This window comes from Mercurialis annua, linkage group LG1-X (assembly GCF_937616625.2).
Source record: "Mercurialis annua linkage group LG1-X, ddMerAnnu1.2, whole genome shotgun sequence".
Lineage (NCBI taxonomy): Eukaryota > Viridiplantae > Streptophyta > Magnoliopsida > Malpighiales > Euphorbiaceae > Mercurialis > Mercurialis annua.
In genome coordinates, this window is record NC_065570.1 from 22255473 (window position 1) to 22278403 (window position 22931).

The following is a 22931-nucleotide window of genomic DNA, read 5'->3' on the forward strand; positions in this document are numbered from 1 at the left end:
ATATTTTGGGTCGGGTTAGACTTGGGTCACCCGACATGTGAGGTAGCTTGGTAGTTATTGGTAACTCGGCTAACCTAATATTTGAGGAAATGGATTTAAGTTATTGTTTATTTATTATTTAAGTAATGTTTTTCGGAACGGATTTTAAAGCGGAAACCCAATAGACTTTGCTTAATTATCTGAGTATTGTGTTACTCGATGTGATTCATTTTGACTCGGGTCATTACGTGATTAATTGTTCATTCTATTCTTGCTACGTTTATGTTTGACTCGGTATTGTGCTAGTCCTATGTGGTGTCTAGTATTCTTAGAGTTAGGGGTTGAATGGAGTTTAACTTATATATTGTTTTAGACCCGTCGACTGCTCGTGCTTCAGAGTCTATGCAGGGTTAGCTGTTTGCCAAGATTCACGTGGATAAGAAAGCAGTGAGTTTGTAGTGCTATTTACCGCTTTATTAAGTACCGCATCATATTTTAGTATTATAAATGCTTTTAATTGTTTTAAGCGATTATGGATCTGGATTGAAACGAGCTACTCGATAGGCTTGTATCGAGACTGTGTGCACCAGTATATACTCTGGGATCGGCAGACTATGATCTTGCTTACGCTGGTAAATTGACGAGGATTTGTTCCCGTCCACTCTGGGTTTATTTTTCAGTATGCTATGTCATACTTACGCTGGGATCTTTTCAATACTGTTTTCCATAATCATACTATATTAGTATAAACTGTTTTGATTTAAGGGTTCTAAACTTAATAAATGTAAATAGTATTGCGAACTCATCTCAGTATATCTGACCCCGTTGTTTTCCCAAATTTTCCAGGTTATGGTTTGAAAGCTGGTCCACTCCGATCCTTTTATTCTTCGGAGGTTTATTTTATTTTATATAGATTGTCAAACTGATTTTTATTCTTAGACCGCAGTAGTAAACTAGAAGTTCATATTACATTAGATGTTTGTCAGATTTGTCTGACTGACTTTATTTTATGCTTTGACATACTTATTTGTTTAACTCTGGTTATCTTTTTATCAATGTAAGTAATTACATTTAGGTTGTTATATTACTTTGTATGTTTGATTTTTATCCGCAAGGCTAGCTACGGGTTTTGGTACTACATTACCCATACCCTAGCGCCGGTCGCGATTCATGAAAATGGGTCGTGACACTTTTAGTTTGGTTACTGCTTGTTGCATTCTGCAAGCCTACTGCTTGCCGCATAACTAAAAGAAAACATGCATAATTAACATCATTTTCCTTAGAAAAAATAGAAGGGAATTTATATTAGACCCACTTTCATGATTTTAGGGAAGCTAGAGAGTTTTTACTTATTGGTTGATGTGCTAAAAGTAACTAAATATATTTGAGAAATTAAAATTCTTTATATGGTATCAATTTCATTTTTTGATGATTAATTCTGAAACTGGAAAAAGTCTGGTTTAAATTTTCTCTTTCGTTTTGTGTTTTTTGTCTAGTGTACAATGAATTTGTAAGGCGTATTTGGACGGCGTTCTGATATACAAGTTATATTTGCAAGAAGATAGAGAGAACAAGAATCGACTATTTCAAGAATGGTAAGTTGATTACTTTTTTGTTTTTATTTTATATTGGATATTCTACTTAATATTGTTACCTAGGCCTCCTTGACACTGAGTGGCTATAATTCGCATTATCTACGTATCTTGCTAGTTTGTTGTTTCTTTGACAATGCTTTGTCCCTAGGTGTTGGTTTTAGTATTTGTTTAATGAATCTGACTGTTATGCAAATGCATTATTTTGATGGGTGTGACAGTGAGTACAAACTCTGTTCTTTGTTGAAGGCGGTCGATGGCCCTCAGAATTTGTCTTTGTGAATATGGATGCTTCGCCTTATAGTCTCCTTCAATCACTTTTTGATCATGAACACCATGTAAGCTATTTTGAGATGATATAATGAACACTACTCTCCATTGTCATCCTAATTATGCAGTTGAAAAACTTTTTTAGCTTTGTGATGCATTTATAGTTTGTTAAAACTTACATTTAAAACTTGCTCTCTTTGAAGGTTGGAATACTTGATGAGGAAAAGATCTTACAATGGATACAGAAATCAATGTTGGTGTTTGCAATTTGGAGATTTTTTTTGTGTTATGTAACATTTGTACTTTATATTGATAAACAACAGTATGTGATTAATATACTTTTCAAATTTATGAGTATCTACTATAAATTTTATAATTTCCTTTTGCAAGTAGTTTTTAATTAGATAATTTTAATTGTTTATTACATTTATTATAGCAATAATCTTAATAAATCAATTATAAAAAATATAAATTGAAAATTGTTCATCGCAAATTTAGTGACAGAAATTCCGTCACTAATGTGACTTCTCACTAATAAGTCATCAAATTTGTGACGGAATCATCCATCACTAATTGGATCTGTTAAAAATCCTTCATAAAATTGTGATGGATTTGTGACGGAAGATACCGTCACAAAATTTGTGACGGATTCTTCAAGATTGACCATTGGATTTAATGACGGAATTTTCCGTCACAAATCCGTCACAAAGTTGTGACGGATTTCAAATTCCGTCACAAATTATTAGTGACGCCAAAAATGGTGACGGACAAAAATTCGTCACAAATCCGTCACAAATGGCAGTTTGTGACGGATTTGTGACGGATTTTTCCGTCACAAACAACCTGTTTTTTTGTAGTGGATTTAAGCCACACGTTTACAACATTACGAAACAAATCCAAACGTTTAAAACATTACGAAACAAATTTAAACGTTTATAAACGTTAACAAACAAATCCAAACGTTTGGATTTGTTTTGTAACGTTTGTAAACGTTTGACTTAAAAATGTGAAATGTCTGGATTTGTTTCGTAACGTACACGTTTGGCCTAAATCGCTAAAAAGGTGAAATGTTTGGTTTTGTTTCGTAACGTTCTAAGCATTTGGCTCAATTCGCTAAAAGGTGAAATGTTTCGATTTGTTTCGTAACGCTTGTAAACGTTTGGCTTCAATTGCTAAATATGTGAAACGTTTGGATTTGTTTCTTAAAGTTTGTAAACGTTTGGATTAAATCGCAAAAAAGGTGGAACATATGGATCTCTGTTGTAATGTTTGTAAACATTTGGCTTAAATCGCTAAAAGGTTAAACGTTTGAATTTGTATTGTAACGTTTGTAAACGTATGGCTTAAATCGCTAAAAAGGTAAGCGTTTGGATTTGTTTCGTAACATTTGTTACCGTTTGGCTTAAATCGCTAATAAGGTGAAAAGTTTGGATTTGTTTCGTACCGTTTCAAATGTTTAGCTTAAATCGCTAAAAAGGTGAAACGTTAGGATTTGTTTCGTGACATTTTAAACGTTTTACCTTTTTAGCGATTTAAGCCATACATTTAAAACGTTACGAAACCAATCCAAAAGTTTACAAACGTTACGAAACAAAACCAAACGTTTCACCTTTTTAGCGATTTAAGCTAAACAATTAAAACGTTACGAAACAAAACCAAACTTTTCACCTTTATTGTGATTTAAGCCAAAACGTTACGAAACAAATCCTAATGTTTTATAACGTTTTAAATGTTTGGATTTGTTTCTTAACGTTTGTACACATTACGAAACAAATCCAATCGTTTACAAATGTTATGAAACAAATCCAAACATTTCACCTTTTTGGCGATTTAAGCTAATCGTTTACAAACGTTACGAAACAAATCATAACGCAACGAAATAAATCCAAGCGCTGATCCATTCAACATCAGCAATAACTATAATAAACATAGCAATCCAATGCTTAATTCAAACCAAACATATTCACACATTTCCTATCAACGTCAAACTTACAAAAGGATATTCAATCATGTGCATAATACATATGTTGGCCCAAATAGCCATATAGGCAACCAACATACGTTATTGGCCCGAATCGCCCTTTAGGGAACCAATAACTCATTCTCACGTCGTTGGCCCGAATCGCCATTTTTGGTAACCAACGACTATCTCAATTCTCATTGAATATCCAAACATAAGCATGACATGATTCTCAAAACTAAAACATTACTCACACTAACAAATCAACCATGATTCACCAGCGCATTTACGTCTCACATCAATACATACTTGCAATTGCAAACAAACGTATATACCAAGTTTAACATTATCTATTCACTTACTCAATTCACCGAGTCTCGATCCCGTGAAGTTACAGGCTTGTCCGTCGTATTCCCTTCTGGTCTATAAGTACCTATTCACATATATAATCTCAATTCATTCACAAGGTATAACTATTTCTTTAATTTACATAAAGAAATAAACTAGTAACCATAATTCCTTTTTCTAGGCAGATTATGTGTAATGACTTCAAAAAGGTACTTCTCCTAACTCAAACATCATTTATACAAAATATTGATATGAGTCCTGTATATTTGAGTCTAGTTTCATTTCCAATTGGAAGCACATCAATTGGATTAGAATAAATCAGATTATGCATATTACAACACCACTAGGTTAAACTGTCTAGACAGATTGTAAAATTAACTGTTTCTTCCTTATTCACCTTCCAAATGATAGATTTAGTCTTTTGTCAAAACTGAAAAGTTTTATTTAACATCATAAAGAATGCAAAAAATCAAAAATGGAATTATTTGGACATGCATAACTCATTTTATTAATTTTACAAGTAGTTAAAATTACAGCTATAGTTCTACAAGTAGGCAGAACATATGTCATATCTTCAAAGTGATCCACACATCAATATAAACACAATTTGGCAAAACCCTTCTGTGTAGTTATAGGTATATTAGTTTATAAAATATATCAAAACGAACCAACTCAATTAGATTTCAATACAATGAGATATTCATATTTTGGTGACATCCTATCAGGCTTTATTGGCAGACCGAGCTACAAAATGCTATGGCATATTAGGTTATCATAAAGACTTCAAATGATGAAACACAAAGAATAAAAATTATAGTGACTAGCTATAGTTTCCATAGAATAAATAATCAATCAATATGGAGTTATATAACTCGAGATACGATCAAAACAATATGACGGATCTGCACAGAATTCTTGGCAGAAACTAGAATTCACAACTCATAACTTTTGATTTACCCTAACTCACTTATATTACTAATATCAAACTCAAAATTCACATTCTATAACTAATTTATATGATATTATCACCATTTAGATTTTCCCCAATTTCCCCCAAGAACCCTAATTAAGAAAGTTGAATTAATCAAGAAACTTACAAATAATCACTTGTATATTGTTGATTCTTGCTATTTAATTAGCTATGACTTGATCAATTTGAAGTTTAGAACCTCAGCCCTCATCTCAATGTTCTCCTTCTTTTTCACTTAGCTCTTGTTATTTTTTTGTGTTTTAGAAGATTTAGGTATGATCAAGAATATGTAGAATGATAAGGATAGATATAATATCTCATTCCATAACTTTATCACCTTAAACTAATATTTATTACCAAAATAGCTCTCTTTGTCTTTTATAATTTTTTTCGTATTTTTATAAGATATGGTTAATTACCAAATGATATACAAAATTTGATGAAATTCAAATTTACGACTCCGAATCTGTAATTATTTAAATCGAGTCCTTGTTGATAATTAAAATGTTTTTTATGCAATTTAATCTAATATAATTACTTGTCATTATAGTATCTCTTAATTATTTAGAATAGATATTGTATTAATTAGTTTCCCGTCAACTCAATTCAATTGAATATTAATCATACCTTAAATTCTCACGTAAATTCATATGAATGACATTTACGCATGATTATCAAAATGAATGAAATACATGGAATGTATGAGCATGATTATATGCAATTTAAATGTGGGTGTGTGAGCAGAGCGGGGTTCGGGGGCCGCTCGCTCAAGGCTTATAGCTGACTTCTCGATCTGGAAATGGTTTGAAAAATGGAGTCGCCACCTAGTTCAACTAGGAAATGCCTTTTCACTGACTGGATAGCCTTACTCGCCTACGGTAAAACTATCGTGCATCAGACCAAAGACAAGGGTTTGTGGACCTCCCCAAGTCTCATGTGCTTGGCTTATCTGTTACCGACTTTATTTTCTGGACATATTTGTTTTATATCTCATCTCAACAGTATATGCAGTCCACAGGATATGAAAGCTGTAAATAAACAGTGATGAAAGCAGTAAACACGTTTGACACGCATATGACTCGATCTGGACTGGCATTTGAGGCAAGTAGCAGGTACTCCTAAGCATACATCTAACCTTAGAGCTTTCTAGCAAGTAGCATAAGTCTGGCTGGTCTGGATATTTTACATGCACAAAGCCTAAAACCGGATGTATAAGTGTGATTAATTGATTTTATTAGGTGAGTCTTGAAAAACCTATACAACCGTTATGGGCCGGAATTGCATTAATGGGACAATTTTAGGTGATTAGTCCTTTAGCCGATTAATATTTGTTTTGAATGCTTTTAGAAAGCAGTAAACAGGGCAAGCATGCTCAGGGGCAGTTGGATATACATACAAGGTTAGAGATACTTTTAAACCTCGTTGACTTTGAGTGCCTGGCACTCGCGTGGGTTTTGACCATCTGTCTGGTCAGAATTGGCTTTCAGTTAGATCACGAGAGTTGTGCGTCTCGTCGATACGGTTCTGCTAGTTTGATCTGGAGTCAATTCCGATTTTAGGTTGACCCGGAATCGGCTCTGGAAGTGGCTGGTTTGGTGGGCCTCGGGCTCGTGGGCCCGGTTTATATACTATGATACATATTTGGACTTCTGGGTCCGTTTTACATCGTGTCTGGCCTGTTACATTAAATAATTTTAAACTACACTAAATTCTCTACGTCTGGGTTCAAACTGGGCCTGATTTAGAGTCCGGATGGGCCCGAAAACGCGTTTTGAAGTTTGGCTCGAAGTCTGAAAGTTATGGGAAGCAAATCTGGGATCTGGCGAAGGAAGAACACAGCGCCAACTTGGAGTGCCGGCGCCAAAAGTATGACGTGGCGACACCGCCGGCTTCGGCGGCGGCGGTTCGTTGGCAGTTTCTGGGTCGTTTTGTTTTGCTTCGTTCTCACTCCTTTTAACTCCATTTTTCATGCAAAAGTAGTCAAAAAAGCATAAAGTCGAACAAGGAATCCAAAAAACACATAATCGAAGTGTTTAAAGATCATCTATGAAAAAATATTTTTTGGGTTATCATGGCAAAACTAGCTAAAATCTCCTAGAAACATGCATTCTAAGAGCCCTAAGTTGATGGTTTTCTGGTCTTGAACATTAAAAACAACTAATTACAATGATTAACATGCTTTTCCATCGAATTTTTATGGTGATTAAGAAAACATCGAATTAATTGATTAAGGCTACTTAATTGCTAATAAGCAATTATAGGTTAAGCATGCATCCTAAAGTTCACAAATACAGCAATTATGACAATTATACATGCAAATTATGGCAAAATCAAAAGAATAATATTGAGGGTCCTCTGAAATACCGTTATGAGTCTTTAGGTCGTTTACTGGCAAAGTGGATGCGGAATCCAGCTTCGAATCTGTGCAGGGCTTGCGTTCTTGGAGAATTAACACGTGTTAAGTGTTTTCAGGACTGGATTTAGTGTGTGTGTGTGGTGGCCGAATTTTCTGGTCTATTTTCTAGGATTTGTATGCCACCTTTAGCCAGGCTGGCTTAAAGCTGTATTTATAGTGGTTAATTAGGTTTAGGGTTAGCTTATGTGTATTTACAGGTTCGTCCTAGCTAGAGTTCGGTTAAGGGTGGAAGAAGTGTTAAGTGATAAGTCTAGATGCATTTAGGATTAGGTTTTAATTATTTAATTAGGATTTTACATATTTAATTCGTATTTACACTTGGTGGCTAAGTAAAAAGGTTCTAAAAGTCTATTTTGGTGCCGAAAAGTATCAAAAAAGGCTACTAGGGTCCTATGGGTTTGGTCAGAGTCAATTCCAATCCGTCAAACTTGCAAATTGGCCCATAAACTTCTAAGATATGGCAATTAGTCCAATTTCTAGACTTAGATTACAATCTCTTTGGATTTTTATGGGTTATTCACGCCTAATTACGTTTTAATCGTCCAAGTTTACATCTGTGCACATATTACGCCTGCTTATATTCCAGCAAGCAAATCAAAAGCTCGTCACCCGGACAAATTTATCTGGAAATCATCATTGGACGCTTCAGTTCCTTATCACTTTTTATATGTCCGGAAAATAGGTGTCTATAATTTGCCCCCTCTTTAACGAGAATTGACGAAGTAGGTTAATTTTTGTTAAAGAAGAGACTCACTGTTAGACAAGCGACAAGGATACTGTCCACCGTCGGAGGCTCTGGCTCGCCTGGTGGTGTAGTAATTCCCTAGCCTGAGCATTACCCGCTGTGGTGCATGACTCTGGCTTCATGCACCTCTGGTTCTGGCCTACTCCGCATCTGGCTGGGAGTGGTTTTCTCAGCAGCCGTTGAGCCCGGGCTGCTTGAGTGCGTGCTCTGTGGAATGGAGATATAAATTCTCGGCCGTCCCGAGAGTGGTTCGATCGCTTGAACCCTGGTAATTGTAATATCCCGTGTTTTCAATTGAGTTTCCGTTTCCGTATCAATCGTTTTGGTTGTTCGTTAGCCCCGTGAAAGTGCATGTTTAAGTTTGGAAGCGGGTCCGTGAGCTCGGGGCCTTGATTCAGGCCCAATCCGGGCCTTAGAGTGAAGGCGCGACAGAATGCGCTACGAGGCCGGCGTGCCTCGCATCGCGCCTTCTGTTTTTCTCTAAGGCGCGACGAGGCCGCCGCGCCTCGCATCGCGCCTTTTGTTATGCGCGTTGGAGGGCGCGACGAGGTTGGCGCGCCCTCCCTTTAAAATGTTGCCTTAGGACGCGACGCGCCCTCCATCGCGCCCTACCTGTCAGTGTCGAATTGGGGTCTATAAATAGACCCCTTATCTGATTTAGAACGCTTTCATTCACTTTTTACAAACCCTAGCCAAACCCTTATCATAAAAACACTCTGAGATTGATCCTTGGTTCCCTTCCTGTCAATTTTAGCAATTGGCAAGTAATTCTCACACTTCGTTCATGGTTTATTCATGTTCCTTTCTTTGCAATCGATTCCTTACTTGTTTATCTCTAATTTCTAGCGACTTGGGTAATTGAATATCACCTCTAATCTGATCTCTTTTGTTCTTTGATTCATTCCATTGTCTCCCATCGGGTATGTACCATTCTTACACTATATCGTATTTATTGCGTTCTAGATTCGTTGGTGTGTTGTTATTATGATTTACCTACTGTTTTCATTATGTTAAATCTGAGTTGTATGTTAGGTTGATATTAGTATGTGTTGTGAATGAAATGCATTCTAGAATTACGTAGTAGATTGATAGAATTGAATGCTAGGTCTTTGGGTTGATCTTTCCATGGTTAATTACTGTTTTCGAGTGATGTTATATTGCTGGAAATCCATACTTAGGGCTGTTCTAAGTTAATAAATTCAACTTGATGTTGTTTGGCTTGTTTGATAGATTTAAGGTTGGTTGTTGGATTCGTAATGCATGTAATCAAATTGTTTTGACTTGATTGGTGTTCAAAATATAAGTGGCTGCCCATAAGTGAATCTAAGGTTTTTTGAAGTGTATTTTGAAGTGGCATAGTTTGTTAGCTTCGGGGTTCGAATTTCAGATTTCATAAAAGGGCTGTTTGTTGGCACAGTTGCAAGTGCAACCGGTTTTGATTGATAGGATCAAAGCTTCGCAAGCTGAGGATCCACAATTGAAACGGATTATGGATGAAATCCATTTGGATGGGAATTCTGAGTTTGTTCTGGTGGATGGAGTTCTCAGGCTTGGTTCTCGACTGTGTGTTCCGGATTCGGATGGTTTGAGAGACCAGATTCTGGAGGAAGCACACAAGTCAGCTTACAGTGTTCATCCGGGTTCTACCAAGATGTATCATGATCTCAAGGGTACATACTGGTGGAGCGGAATGAAGAAGGATGCTGCAGAGTTTGTGTCTAAGTGTTTGACTTGCCAGCAGGTAAAGTTGGAACATCAGAGACCGTTTGGGTGTCTGCAGCCGCTACCTATTCCAGAATGGAAATGGGAGCGTATCGCTATGGCTTTTGTGGTTGGGTGATTGTTGACCGTTTGACCAAGTCAGCTCACTTCTTACCGATCAAGGTTACTTATCAGGCTTCGAAGTTGGCACAGTTGTACATCGATCGGATTGTTAGTCTCCATGGTGTACCAGTGTCGATAGTTTTGGATAGGGGTTCAGTTTTCACCTCTCGGTTTTGGAAGGCGTTACAGGAATCTTTGGGTTCAAGGTTAGATTTCAGTACTGCTTTTTATGCTCAGACTAACAATCTGTTTGAGAGGACTATTCAGACTTTCGAGGACATGCTCAGGATGTGTGTTATGGATTTTCAGGGTAGCTGGGATACTCATTTGCCTTTGATTGAGTTTTCCTACGACAACAATTATCACGCTAGTATTGAGATGGCACCTTATGAGGCTTTGTATGGGCGCAAGTGTCGATCTCCTATCTGTTGGGAAGAGGTCAGCAAGCGTAAACTTTCTGGAGCTGAGATCATCCAGATTACCTCTGAAAAGGTACCTTTGATCAAGCGTAGGCTTGAGACTGCTTTTAGTCGGTATAAGAGTTACGCTGATCTTAAGCGGAAGGACTTTGAGTTTCAGGTTGGCGACTATGTGTTTCTTCGAGTTTCGCCTATGAAGGGCGTTGTACGTTTTGGTGCTAAGGGAAAGTTAGCACCTAGGTTTGTTGGTTCGTATAAGATTACGGAGATAGTTGGAGCAGTTGCTTATCGTTTGGCTTTGCCGCCAGACATGTCTTTGGTGCATCTAGTGTTTCATATCTCGATGTTGCGGAAATGCGTTTCTGATCCTTCATAAGTGATTGTACTACAGAATGTTGAGATTGAACAAGAGTTGTCTAATGAGGAGCAGCCTGTTGAGATTGTTGATACGCAGGTACGTAAGTTGCGGAACAAGGAGATTCCGATGGTCAAGGTTCTGTGGCGTAATCATTCTACTGAGGAGTGAACTTGGGAGACGGAGTCCGATATGCGGAACCGTTATCCTTTTTTCTTTCCTTGAAGTACGTTGGGTTTGTTATTGCTTTTAAGCTATGTTAGTACATTGGGTTATTTGATTGATTTGTTTTTACGTTTTGAGGTTCGTACCTTGGGATTGTGTTATATGTTTTATGTGGGATGTTTTGTGCATGATATGTGTTTTTTTTGTGCTTAGTTTTATGGTGTTAAATTCGAGGACAAATTTTATATAAGTTGGTGAGATTGTAATATCCCGTGTTTTCAATTGAGTTTCCGTCTCTGTATCGATCGTTTTGGTTGTCTGTTAGCCCCGTGAAAGTGTATGTTTGAGTTTGGAAGCGGGTCCGTGAGCTCGGGGCCTTGTTTCAGGCCCAATTCGGGCCTTTGAGTGAAGGCGCGACGGAAAGCGCTACGAGGCCGGCGCGCCTCGCATCGCGCCTTCTGTTAGGCGCGTTGGAGGGCGCGACGAGGCTGGCGCGCCTCGCGTCGCGCCCTCCCTTTAAAATGTTGCCTTAGGGCGCGATGGGCCGTCGCGCCTCGCGACGCGCCCTACCTGTCAGTGTCGAATTGGGGTCTATAAATAGACCCCTTATCTTATTTATAACGCTTTCATTCACTTTTTGCAAACCCTAGTCGAACCCTAATCATAAAAACACTCTGAGATTGATCCTTGGTTCCCTTCCTCTCAATTTTAGCAATTGGTAAGTAATTCTCACACTTCGTTCATGGTTTATTCATGTTCCTTTCTTTGCAATCGATTCCTTACTTGTTTATCTCTGATTTCCAGCGACTTGGGTAGTTGAATATCACCTCTAATCTGATCTCTTTTGTTCTTTGATTCATTCCATTGTCTCCCATCGGGTATGTACCATTCTTACACTATATCGTATTTATTGCGTTCTAGATTCGTTGGTGTGTTGTTATTATGATTTACCTACTGTTTTCATTATGTTAAATCTGAGTTGTATGTTAGGTTGATTATAGTATGTGTTGTGAATGAAATGCATTCTAGAATTACGTAGTAGATTGATAGAATTGAATGCTAGGTCTTTGGGTTGATCTTTCCATGGTTAATTACTGTTTTCGAGTGATGTTATATTGCTGGAAATCCATACTTAGGGCTGTTCTAAGTTAATAAATTCAACTTGATGTTGTTTGGCTTGTTTGATAGATTTAAGGTTGGTTGTTGGATTCGTAATGCATGTAATCAAATTGTTTTGACTTGATTGTTGTTCAAAATATAAGTGGCTGCCCATAAGTGAATCTAAGGTGTTTTTGAAGTGTATTATATGTTTACAATGCTTAAGAATCGTCAGTTTCACCATATGACAGTTATGCTTAAAAATGGCGAAGTTGTGCCAAGTAAAGGGTTGACATGAATTACCTATTTCGGATCTGAATTAATTGATGTAAATGCATATTAAGATTCTTTTAAAACTCGATATTGTGATCTTGACACATTGGTGTTTACATTGGATGGTATGGCCAATTGTGGCTAGTTTCAAATTGGTTATACAAGTGGATCTTTGTTGTTAAGCTATGTCGAATACTACTTTGGTTTCTACTTTGGGTCGGGTTAGACTTGGGTCACCAACATGTGAGGTTAGCGTGTTTTGATTTTACTTGACAAACCCACTACTTTGGGATTTTCATTTGAATTCAAGAATGGAATTAAATTATTCAAGTCTTTTAAATCTTGTTTTAAAAGGGGAACTCAACTAGGCTTAGCTTGTTGTTCGATTTCAGTATGTTGAATGATATGCTGTGGCAATTACTGTGGTGTGTACATTGGTTGCATTTGAGATGCTAGTCCTATGTGGTGTCTAGTATTCTTAGAGTTAGGGGTTGTATGGTTTTTAACTTATACATTGTTTTAGACCCGTCGACTGCTCGTGCTTCGGAGTCTACGCAGGGTTAGCTGTTTGCCAAGATTTCACGTGGATAAGCAAGCAGTGAGTTTGTAGTGTTATTTACCGCTTTATTAAGTACCGCAAATTATTTTAGTATTACAACTGTTTGCGAACTGTTTTTAATGATTATGGATCTGGATTGGAACGAGCTACTCGATAAGCGAGGATCGAGACTGTGTGCACCGGTAAGTACTTTGGGATTGGCTGACGAATGTCTGGCCTACTTTGGGATTCGATGAGGATTTGTTCCCATCTACTTTGGGTTTATACTTAGGGATTTCATTTTAATACTATTTTCCATAATCGAATATATATTAGTATAAAAGGATTTGTTTTAAGGGTTTTAAACTTAATAAATGTAAATAGCATTATGAACTCATCTCAGTATATCTGACCCCGTTGTTTTTCTAATTTTTCCAGGCTAATGATTTGAGAGAGTTAGTCAATCTCCGATTTCTTGATTCCTTCGGAGGTTCTTTAGTTTAATAAGTCAGTCAACTGTTTTATATTCTTAGATCGCAGTAGAACTAGTATGTCATTTATGATTATCTTATACTTTGGTTTGTCGGAGTGGTCCGACTATTTATTATCGTTGTTGGCATGTTATACATTGGATTTGATTTATATAATGCATGCTTTGAGTCTCGGATTCTAGCCGAACATTTAAGATATTTAAGTTATTATTTAAGTATTATATAAACTGCTAGACTTAGGTTAGAGTCTCGATTGCCCCCGAGCAGTGGTTTTCTTGCAGGTTTAATTGTATTTAAGGTTATCCGCGAGGCTTGCTACAGGTTTTGGTACGACCATACCCATACCCTAGCGCCGGTCGCGATCCATGAAATTGGATCGTGACAGTAATTGTCATGTCCGAGGCTTTCTTATAGACAGATAGGATCCGTTGGCCGTCCCTAGGGCCACCTATATTGCATAGGTGTCTGGATTCCGTTAATTGTTCCACGCTTAACGGATGCTGATGTCTTTCTACCGTATGCTGACGTTTTTCATCAGGCTTTGGCGTCTTTCTGAAATTTATGGTGTCTTTATACCATGGTTCGGTGTTTCTCTACCGTGTTTTAGCGTCTTTATTCCATCTGGGGAGTCTAGCTCTTTTGGATCCCGTCTTCTGCGTTTGTTCTGAAGGCTCTTGGTCTTGTCTGAAGGCTCTGGGTCTTGTTTGAAGGCTCTAGGTCATGTCTGAAGGCTCCGGGCCTTGTCTGAAGGCTCTGGGTCTTGTCTGAAGGCTCTGGGACTTATTCTGATTCTCTGAGCTTGCTCCAAAGGCTCTGGGTCTTGTCTGAAGGCTCTGGGTCTTGTTCTGATTCTCTGTTCGTCTTTTGCTATGTATGTACCTTTCTGGCTGTCCTGTCTTCTTGAGGTGCCTGTATTTTTCAAGCTGCTCATCATCTGGGGTGTCTGTACCTGTTCCGTCTTCCGGCTTTTCATCCTTAGAGATATCTTTCTGGCATATCCTCAAAGGATGTAATTTTTCGTCTTTTTGTGGCTTGTGCCTGTTCTCTGAATTTGAGCATTTATGATATGGCACAACCCTGGACTTTTAGGGAACCGTGCATTGGTCTTGACCGCCAGGCTGACCGGTATTCTGCTCTACTAGAGACGGATGAAGAGGTTTCTCTCTTGTTGCATATGAAGGGGCACTTGTGTGCCAGGCTCATCGCGAGGTGCGTTTTTCATCGTTTTTGGCTTGTAGATAGACCTTTTGTCGTCGGTATGTTTGAAGTATGTCCGTAATATTGTGGAAACTTAGTCGAAAGTGGGCCCAGTCCCTAAATAATTCATCCCGAAGAGGGGGAGAAGTGGCTGTGGCGCCAAGTAATAGTGGCGCCGCCGCCACTATATATTGGCGGTGCCGCCAGGATAAGCTAGCGGCGCCGCCAGTGACACTGGCGCCGTGATGATGGCGCCAGTGCCTCTGTGGCACGCGACTCATGATGCATTTTTTCGTCTTTTTCGGCTCAATTCTTGATGATTTTGACTCCGTTTTGATCTTCTTGTGCTTTCAGGAGCGAGACGTATTCCGTACGTCAGGGAACTTTTTGGATGCGCGTATATGGTACGATGCTTTTCCTACTGCTGTTCGTTCCCGGGTAGATGCTATGGGTTTCAGCCGTCTCGCTAGTGGTCTGTTTACTGCAACGAGGATCTGTGACACCGTTTCTCTGCGTGTGCTGCGGTGGATGGATACTACCCACACTTTTCATTTACCGGTTGGGGAGCTGACAGTGACTCCTCTGGACTTTTCGCTGATTACTAGGATTTATTTTGGAGGTACGCCTGTGCCTTTTGACAGTGGTTTGGGATTCTATCCTCAGAGGGATGCGTACATCTTCGAGATGCTGGGTTTTGTTCTGGTGATGAAGGGTCGTAGCATTCGGCATCCTGAGTTGTATGATCGTTACAAGGAGAGCTTTCCCCGGACTAGCAACGAGGTTGATCTGATTGCCAGGGCTTTTCTCTGTTATTTGTTGGGGTCTACTATGTTCTGTAGTTCAGGTGCGACTCTGTTACTCTGTGTTGCCAGCCTTGGAGGACTTAGACTTGGTTAGTTTGTACGAATGGGGATCCGCTGCTTTGGCCTATCTTTAAACAAGTATGGACCGAGTGGTCCATGGAGGATCCCGTCTTTCTAGGATGTGGCCTGTTGTACACATGAGTTGTTTTATTACTTTTAACTGCATCATGCTTTTGATTTCGTTATCCTAGCTGGTCTTATCCTGTTTTTCATATTTGGGCCATCCAGATGGGCCTTCTGACCGGCTTTGGTGTTCTTCCGGGGTTAGGGTACCCTATGCTGAGATTCTGGAACTTTTCTCGTACTTTGACGCAGAGCCAGGAAGCTGAGTGCAGAGGCTGGCTGAACGAGCTGGCATGGACTGATGTGAGTATCGAACTCTATATTTTAACTACTCTGGGTATCTTTTGCAGTGCTGACCACCGTTCTACTGATTGCAAGTGGATGCTTCTTGCAACACTCCTCCTGGAGTTCGTTGGCCTCGGTGGGTACAGGGTGCTGTAGCGAGATCGGGATTGCGTTATCTGATGCATGGCCCGAGTTGTAGATCTTGGTCTCTAGGGGAGCGTGTTCTCCATTGGTGGGGTGGCCCACGTGTTCGTCGATGTTACGCGGCAAGGACATGGTATCGCATGCGCTTTGACTGGACCTGAAGGGCTATCCTGCTACTGATTTGGCATTTGTTCCTCAGCTGAGCTATCTGGATGATTTCACGAGGCATCGTCTTCTGGGGAGGCTTCCGTTGGACGAAGTACTCGTTGTTCAGGTTCATCAGGCGGCTACAGGGCCACAGGTATGTGTCATCTTTTGGTTTTTTCTCTTTCTGGGTTTTTTTTCCGGCTTCTTGAATTCACTCTTTGGTATTCTCTCAGGGAGGCGCTAGGCGTGGGTCTCGTTATGTCCGTGCTAGGGTAGACGGTACGGGGTCTTCTAGTCGGGTCCGATTTGGTAGGCGAGCTGGTGCTAGATACATAGTCTCTGGTTCTTTGAGTCAGATGCTAGAGAGATCTGCACGTTACGGCGGCGTGCGTGGGCCTGTAGAGAACTCTGTTCCTTTGTGTTACATGACGCATTCTTTTGCGCATGCTGAGTGTACCCACGTGAGTATTTCCCTTTTCTGCTCTTTTATTCGGAGGGTCCGTTTTCTCTGTTAGACTGAGCGTCTTCTGACGGTTTTCAGGTGCCGGTGTCTGACGTGGCTAAGTTGGTCGATGCTGCTTATTACTGGCGTGATCGCTTGTGCACTGTTTTTGCACATATGAGGGTAAAAACAAATATGCAACATTTCTATCCTATATGTATGCATGCATGCAATCCTATAGCTTTGACTGCTCGCTGGTTTCTTCTGTAGTTGCACATTGATGATCTGGAGGAGCAGGTGCGTCTGACAGGGCTGGGTCCAGCTGACAGTGACATCCCTCCTGATTCCCTGGCGGTGGAGGTGGACTTCGTGCAGGTGATCGTGGGCGTGGAGCCCGTGGTAGGCGAGCATCTGTCATCCGGGGTGGTCGTGGAGACTTCGCTTCGTCTTCTGATGGCGAGCAGTCTGGGCGCTATTCTGGTGACACGCCCTCTAGGAGCCGTTACGGAGACTCAGAGACCCTTGAGCAGGATTTGGACTCTGATAGTTAGACTTGTACGTTTGTTTGTTACGTTTTGAGCGTTTGTTTTTATTGATGACTGTGCAAGTTGTCACAATATTTTATACATTCAGCGTTCTAGACGCTTTATTTTCATAGCTCTGTTTTGCATGCCATATTTGTGTTAGCCTTTCTGTTTCTTCTCCTGGTTTCTGGTTGATGGGGACCTGATGCACCCGTTCCTATAGCTGTGTGGAGATCTGATGCCCCCTTTTCTCTGGCTGGTGCAGACCCGATGCCCCTCGGTTCTCTGGCTGATGGAGACCTGATGCCCCTGTTCCTCTGGTTAGAGACCTGATGCCCCCGGTTCTACTACATGTGGAGACCCTGATGCCCCCGTTCCTCAGACTGGTTGGAGACCTGATGCCCCCGTTTTTCTGGTTGTTGGGGACCTGATGCCCATGTTCCTCTGGCTGGTTGGAGACCTGATGCCCCTAGTTCTGCTACTGGTGGAGACCTGATGCCCCCGATGCTCTGGCTGGTAGAAACTTGATGCCCCTATTCTTCTGGCTGGTTGAAGACATGATGCCCCCGTTCCTCTGGTTGGTTGGAGACCTGATGCCCCCGTTCCTCTGGCTTGTTGGAGACCTGATGCCCCCGGTTCTCTGGCTGGTGGAGACCTGATGCCCCCCGTTACTCTGGCTGGTTAGAGACCTGATGCCCCCGTTCCTCTAGCTGGTTGGAGACCTGATGCCCCCGTTCCTCTGGCTGGTTAAAGACTTGATGCCCCCGTTCCTCTGGATGGTTGGAGACCTGATGCCCCCATTTCTCTGGCTGGTTGGAGACTTGATGCCCCCGGATCTCTTGCTGGTGGAGACCTGATGCCTCCGGTTCTCTACTGTTCTTGAGTACAGGATTTGGTACATTCTTAAAAGAATGCGGTATTATTTCCCAACTGACTCCTCCAGGAACACCACAGTTGTATGGTGTATCAGAACGGAGGAATCGTACATTGTTAGACATGGTACGATCAATGATGAGCTATACTGATTTACCCATTTCATTATGGGGTCATGCACTTCTTAGTGCAAATTATATTCTAAATCGAGTACCAACTAAATCCACTCCGAGAATACCTTATGCGATATGGTATGGTAATGAACCAAGTCTTAAGCATATTAAGATTTGGGGATGTTCGGCATATATCAAAAAATTGATAACCGACAAGTTGGAATCAAGATCAATCATGGAAAGATTCGTTGGTTATCCTAAAGACAGTTTAGGATATTATTCCTATATTCCATCAGAACAAACAATTGTTGTTAGTTGGGATGCAGTCTTTCTTGAAAAACAATTTATTCAAGAAGGGGGCAAAGGAAGAAATATAGAATTACATGAGGAGTCGTCTAAAGACCAACAAAATGATACAATGGAGATTGATCAAACCTATAGTGAACCAGAATTAGTAAAATCTACAGGAACACCTCGAAGATCAAGTAGAGTATCTCATCAAATGGAAAGATATGGTTTTCTTCATGATATACAAGAGTTGTTTATTCATGGAGAAAATGATCAAATTGTTGATCCCTCTACTTATGAGGAAGCTATATATGATATAGATTCTTCAAGATGGCTTGAAGCTATGAAATCCGAAATGGATTCCATGTCCAGTAACCAAGTTTGGGAGCTATTCGATCCACCCGATGGTATTATACCAATAGGGAACAAATGGATCTTCAAGCGTAAAATTGGTGCTGATGGAAAAGTTGAGAGTTTTAAAGCTAGGGTTGTTGCGAAAGGGTTTCGCCAAAGGCAAGGAGTCGATTATGAAGAAACTTTCTCGCCTGTAGCCATGCTTAAGTCCATCCGGATTCTTCTTGCTATAGCTACACATTTAGATTATGAGGTTTGGCAAATGGATGTCAAGACCGCATTCCTTAATGGATATATTGAGGAGGAAATCTATATGGATCAACCTAAGGGTTTTGAATCCGAAGAAGGTTCCAAGGTGTGTAAGCTTAAACGATCCATATTTGGATTGAAGCAAGCTTCGAGAAGTTGGAATCGTCGTTTGGATGAAGCCATAAAGAGTTACGAGTTTATCAAAAACGAAGACGAATCATGTGTTTACAAGAAGGTTAGTGGGAGCGCAATCACGTTCCTAGTCTTGTACGTAGATGATATTTTACTAATAGGAAATGATGTCGGTATGTTAACCTCTATAAAGCTTTGGTTATCCAAAACTTTCTACATGAAAGACCTCGGAGAAGCAACTTACATTCTCGGTATTAGACTCAATAGAGATAGATCTAAGAGAATAATAGGTCTCTCCCAAAGGCTCTACTTAGAAAAGATATTGAAGAAGTTCAATATGGAAAATTCTAAGAGACGACTAATTCCCGTTAGGCATGGAATTCACCTTTCAAAGGATATGTCTCCAAAGACATCTGAGGAAAGAGATGAAATGGCAAAGATACCATATGCTTCAGTAATTGGTAGTCTTATGTACGCTATGTTGTGTACTAGGCCGGATATTGCCTATGCGGTTAGTTTGACTTGCCGATATCAATCTAATCCAGGTTCTGAACACTGGATGACAGTTAAGAATATCTTTAAGTACTTGAGAAGAACTAAAGATATGATCTTAACATATGGAGGAGGTGATCTACAAATAGACGGCTTTACAGATTCTGATTTTCAATCAGATATAGACGATCGAAAGTCTATATCCGGATTCGTATTCACATGTAATGGAGGAGTAGTGAGTTGGAAGAGTTCCAAACAAGAAACCACTGCGGATTCCACCACAGAAGCCGAATCTATTGCGGCATCAGATGCTGCAAAGGAAGCTGTTTGGATTAAGAAGTTCGTTTCTGAACTTGGTGTGGTTCCTACCATTGAGTCGGCGGTTCCTCTTTTCTGCGACAACAATGGTGCTATAGCTCAGGCAAAGTGTCACGACCCAATTTCATGGATCGTGACCGGCGCTAGGGTATTGGGTATGGTTGTACCAAAACCCGTAGCAAGCCTTGCGGAAACCACCAATCATATAAACCTGCAGAAAATCCAATGCTCGGGGGCAACCGAGACTCCAACTTAAACTATCAGTTTAAATATAAGTACTTCCATTAAATAAAAATAAGTAGAGTTAAACAATAGTAATGCCAAAGCATAAAATAAAGCCAGTCAGACAAATCCGACAAATAGACTAGAATAATATAGACTTCTAGTTTACTACTGCGGTCTAAGAAAAAGGTAGTTTGACAATTTATTAAAAGAAATAAACCTCCGAGGAATAAAGATTCGGAGTGGACCAGCTTTCAAATCATAAACCTGGAAAATTTGGGAAAACAACGGGGTCAGATATACTGAGATGAGTTCGCAATACTATTTACATTTATTAAGTTTAAAACCCTTAAATCAAAACAGTTTATACTAATATAGTATGATTATGGAATAACAGTATTGAAATGATCCCAGCGTAAGTATGACATAGCATACTGAAAAATAAACCCAGAGTGGACGGGAACTAATCCTCGTCAAATTACCAGCGTAAGCAAGACCACAGTCTGCCGATCCCAGAGTATATACCGGTGCACACAGTCTCGATACAAACCTATCGAGTAGCTCGTTTCAATCCAGATCCATAATCGCTTAAAACAGTTCAAAAATATTTATAATACTAAAATAAAATGCGGTACTTAATAAAGCGGTAAATAGCACTACAAACTCACTGCTTGCTTATCCACGTGAATCTTGGCAAACAGCTAACCCTGCGTAGACTCCGAAGTACGAGCAGTCGACGGGTCTAAAACATTATACGAGTTAAAATTCGAACAAGCCCTAACTCTAAGAATACTAGACACCACATAGGACTAGCATCTCGAACACAACCAAAGAATCAACCAAGGTGACCAAGTACAACCAATGTATATCCAAAATATTTCATTAAAACCAAATAACAAAGTTAGGCAAATTAAGTTAGGTGAGTTCTTATCTTTGAAACAAAACCAAAGTCCTTTCATAACTTAAATACTTTATTTAAAATCGAAATATTTCCCAAAGTAGTGTGTTAGCCTTAACTGCGGTATAGCTCAACATCACATGTCGGGAGACCACGTCTAACCCGACTCATACATAAACCAAAGTTAAAACCAAAGTCTTAAATCAAACCTTAAATGAAACCAAAGTTATTTTAATAAGAACTCATACCTTAACTTAATAATGCCAAAACATAATTTAGCCAAATAAGCTTGCCAACACTTGACAAGTAACACCCAAGGTACACTTGAATATATCACCTTAAATAGAATCAATAAGATTCAACATATTTCAAGTATCAACTTGAAACTAAAATAACTTAGCTAAACATAATACGACCATCTTACTCCTTACATGCCTTTAATCAATTACTTAACCCATGCTAACCACAATCTAGAATAAGGCTAACATCCTTTTAATATGTTTAAACCACTTTTAAAACATAGTTTTCAGCCTCTTATATTTACCAAAAACCATCTTAAATATGCCTTAAACATTTGGCCAAAATGTTGGTTAACCATTTAAATCCAATCTCCCCCAAAGTAGCACTACAGTTACTTAAAATCAATGTTAAAGTAATTTCCAGCAATATAAGTCATTTCAAAACAGCGATTTAATCTTTGTAAAACGTTAATTAGCCTATGATTTAACCTTAGCCAATGTATCACAAACCCCCCAATGAATTAGTTGTTAACTAACAACCTATAATCATCCTATAGTGGATTTCCAGAATTTTAATTCAAAATATTGCCCAATGTATTAATCCTCCAATTAACTCAACCAAATCAATCCACCCAAAGTACAACTGACAAGAACAAGCCAATCGCAACACTAATCATTATTTACAGATTTTTATATTGCAACCAAACAGAAATTAACAAGCCAAACACCCTAGGTATGGATTCATACAATCATTTAGCAATCTCTATGCATTTAAACAATGGATTAGAGCCACTAACCTCTTGGAACAGATTAAGAACGATTCAATATAGAAAACCCAGAAAATATTTGATTAGAACAAACCTACAATCAACCAAACACCATAACTAATGAATCCAAATCGATGGGACAAAGAAATCAATGAATTAAACGACAAGGGATAGGTTTAGAACACTTACTGAATGTCTAAATCACCAAGGAAAGGTAGGAAAACAGTTGGGAATGAGTTAGAATCGTGTGTAGGGTTTTAGGAAAAAGTGGGGGCTGATTAGGTTTCAGAAACGGGGCTTTTATAAGCTTTCCCGTTGTGAACCGGTTCACTGGCCGGTTCTACTGGGCAGAACCGGTCAATGAACCGGCCAAGCCAAAATTGAGCCGGCCCTCTGGCCGGTTCTACTGGGTAGAACCGGTCAGAGAACCGGTTTACCCTCTGCTCAGCAAAACTGAGCAAACCGGACCTCCAAACCGGTTCTACTCAGTAGGTCCGGTCCTAGGTCCAGTCAAGGTCTTAAAAGCGACTTAAAACATGTCCGAACACGTCCCGAAAGCTACGATACGATCCGCCAATCGCAAACACAAGTGTGAACCAAACCGACACCAAAACACATGCACAAACCGAAGTGAAAACACGGCTAGTGTTCAACCTAAACCGAATATTATACGGTCAACCAACCTTCGAATCGAGTCAGAAAAACACGGGCTATTACACAAAGGAACCCCGGTCTCACCAGAAATCCAAACACATAGAAAGTCGCTATCATATCATCCGAGAGATTGTTGGAAAGGGAGATGTGTCTCTCCAAAAGATAGCATCAGCCGATAACACGGCTGACCCACTAACAAAGCCCATGACCAAGAGTCAATTAGA

The 22931-nt window shown here is 39.7% G+C and overlaps 2 long non-coding RNA genes across 2 annotated transcripts; one reads left to right on the top strand and one right to left on the bottom strand.

The window, feature by feature from the left end:
- The first annotated feature begins 1479 nt into the window (after positions 1–1479).
- Positions 1480–2065, top strand: LOC126668533 (uncharacterized). The gene is made up of 3 exons (XR_007638356.2): positions 1480–1574; positions 1793–1909; positions 2045–2065. It is a non-coding gene; the product is annotated as an uncharacterized LOC126668533 (long non-coding RNA).
- An 18066-nt stretch (positions 2066–20131) lies between these two features.
- Positions 20132–22544, bottom strand: LOC126665599 (uncharacterized). The gene is made up of 4 exons (XR_007637665.2): positions 22243–22544; positions 22084–22147; positions 20818–20891; positions 20132–20416 (listed from the first exon to the last, which is right to left on the bottom strand). It is a non-coding gene; the product is annotated as an uncharacterized LOC126665599 (long non-coding RNA).
- Between the last annotated feature and the right edge of the window lie 387 nt (positions 22545–22931).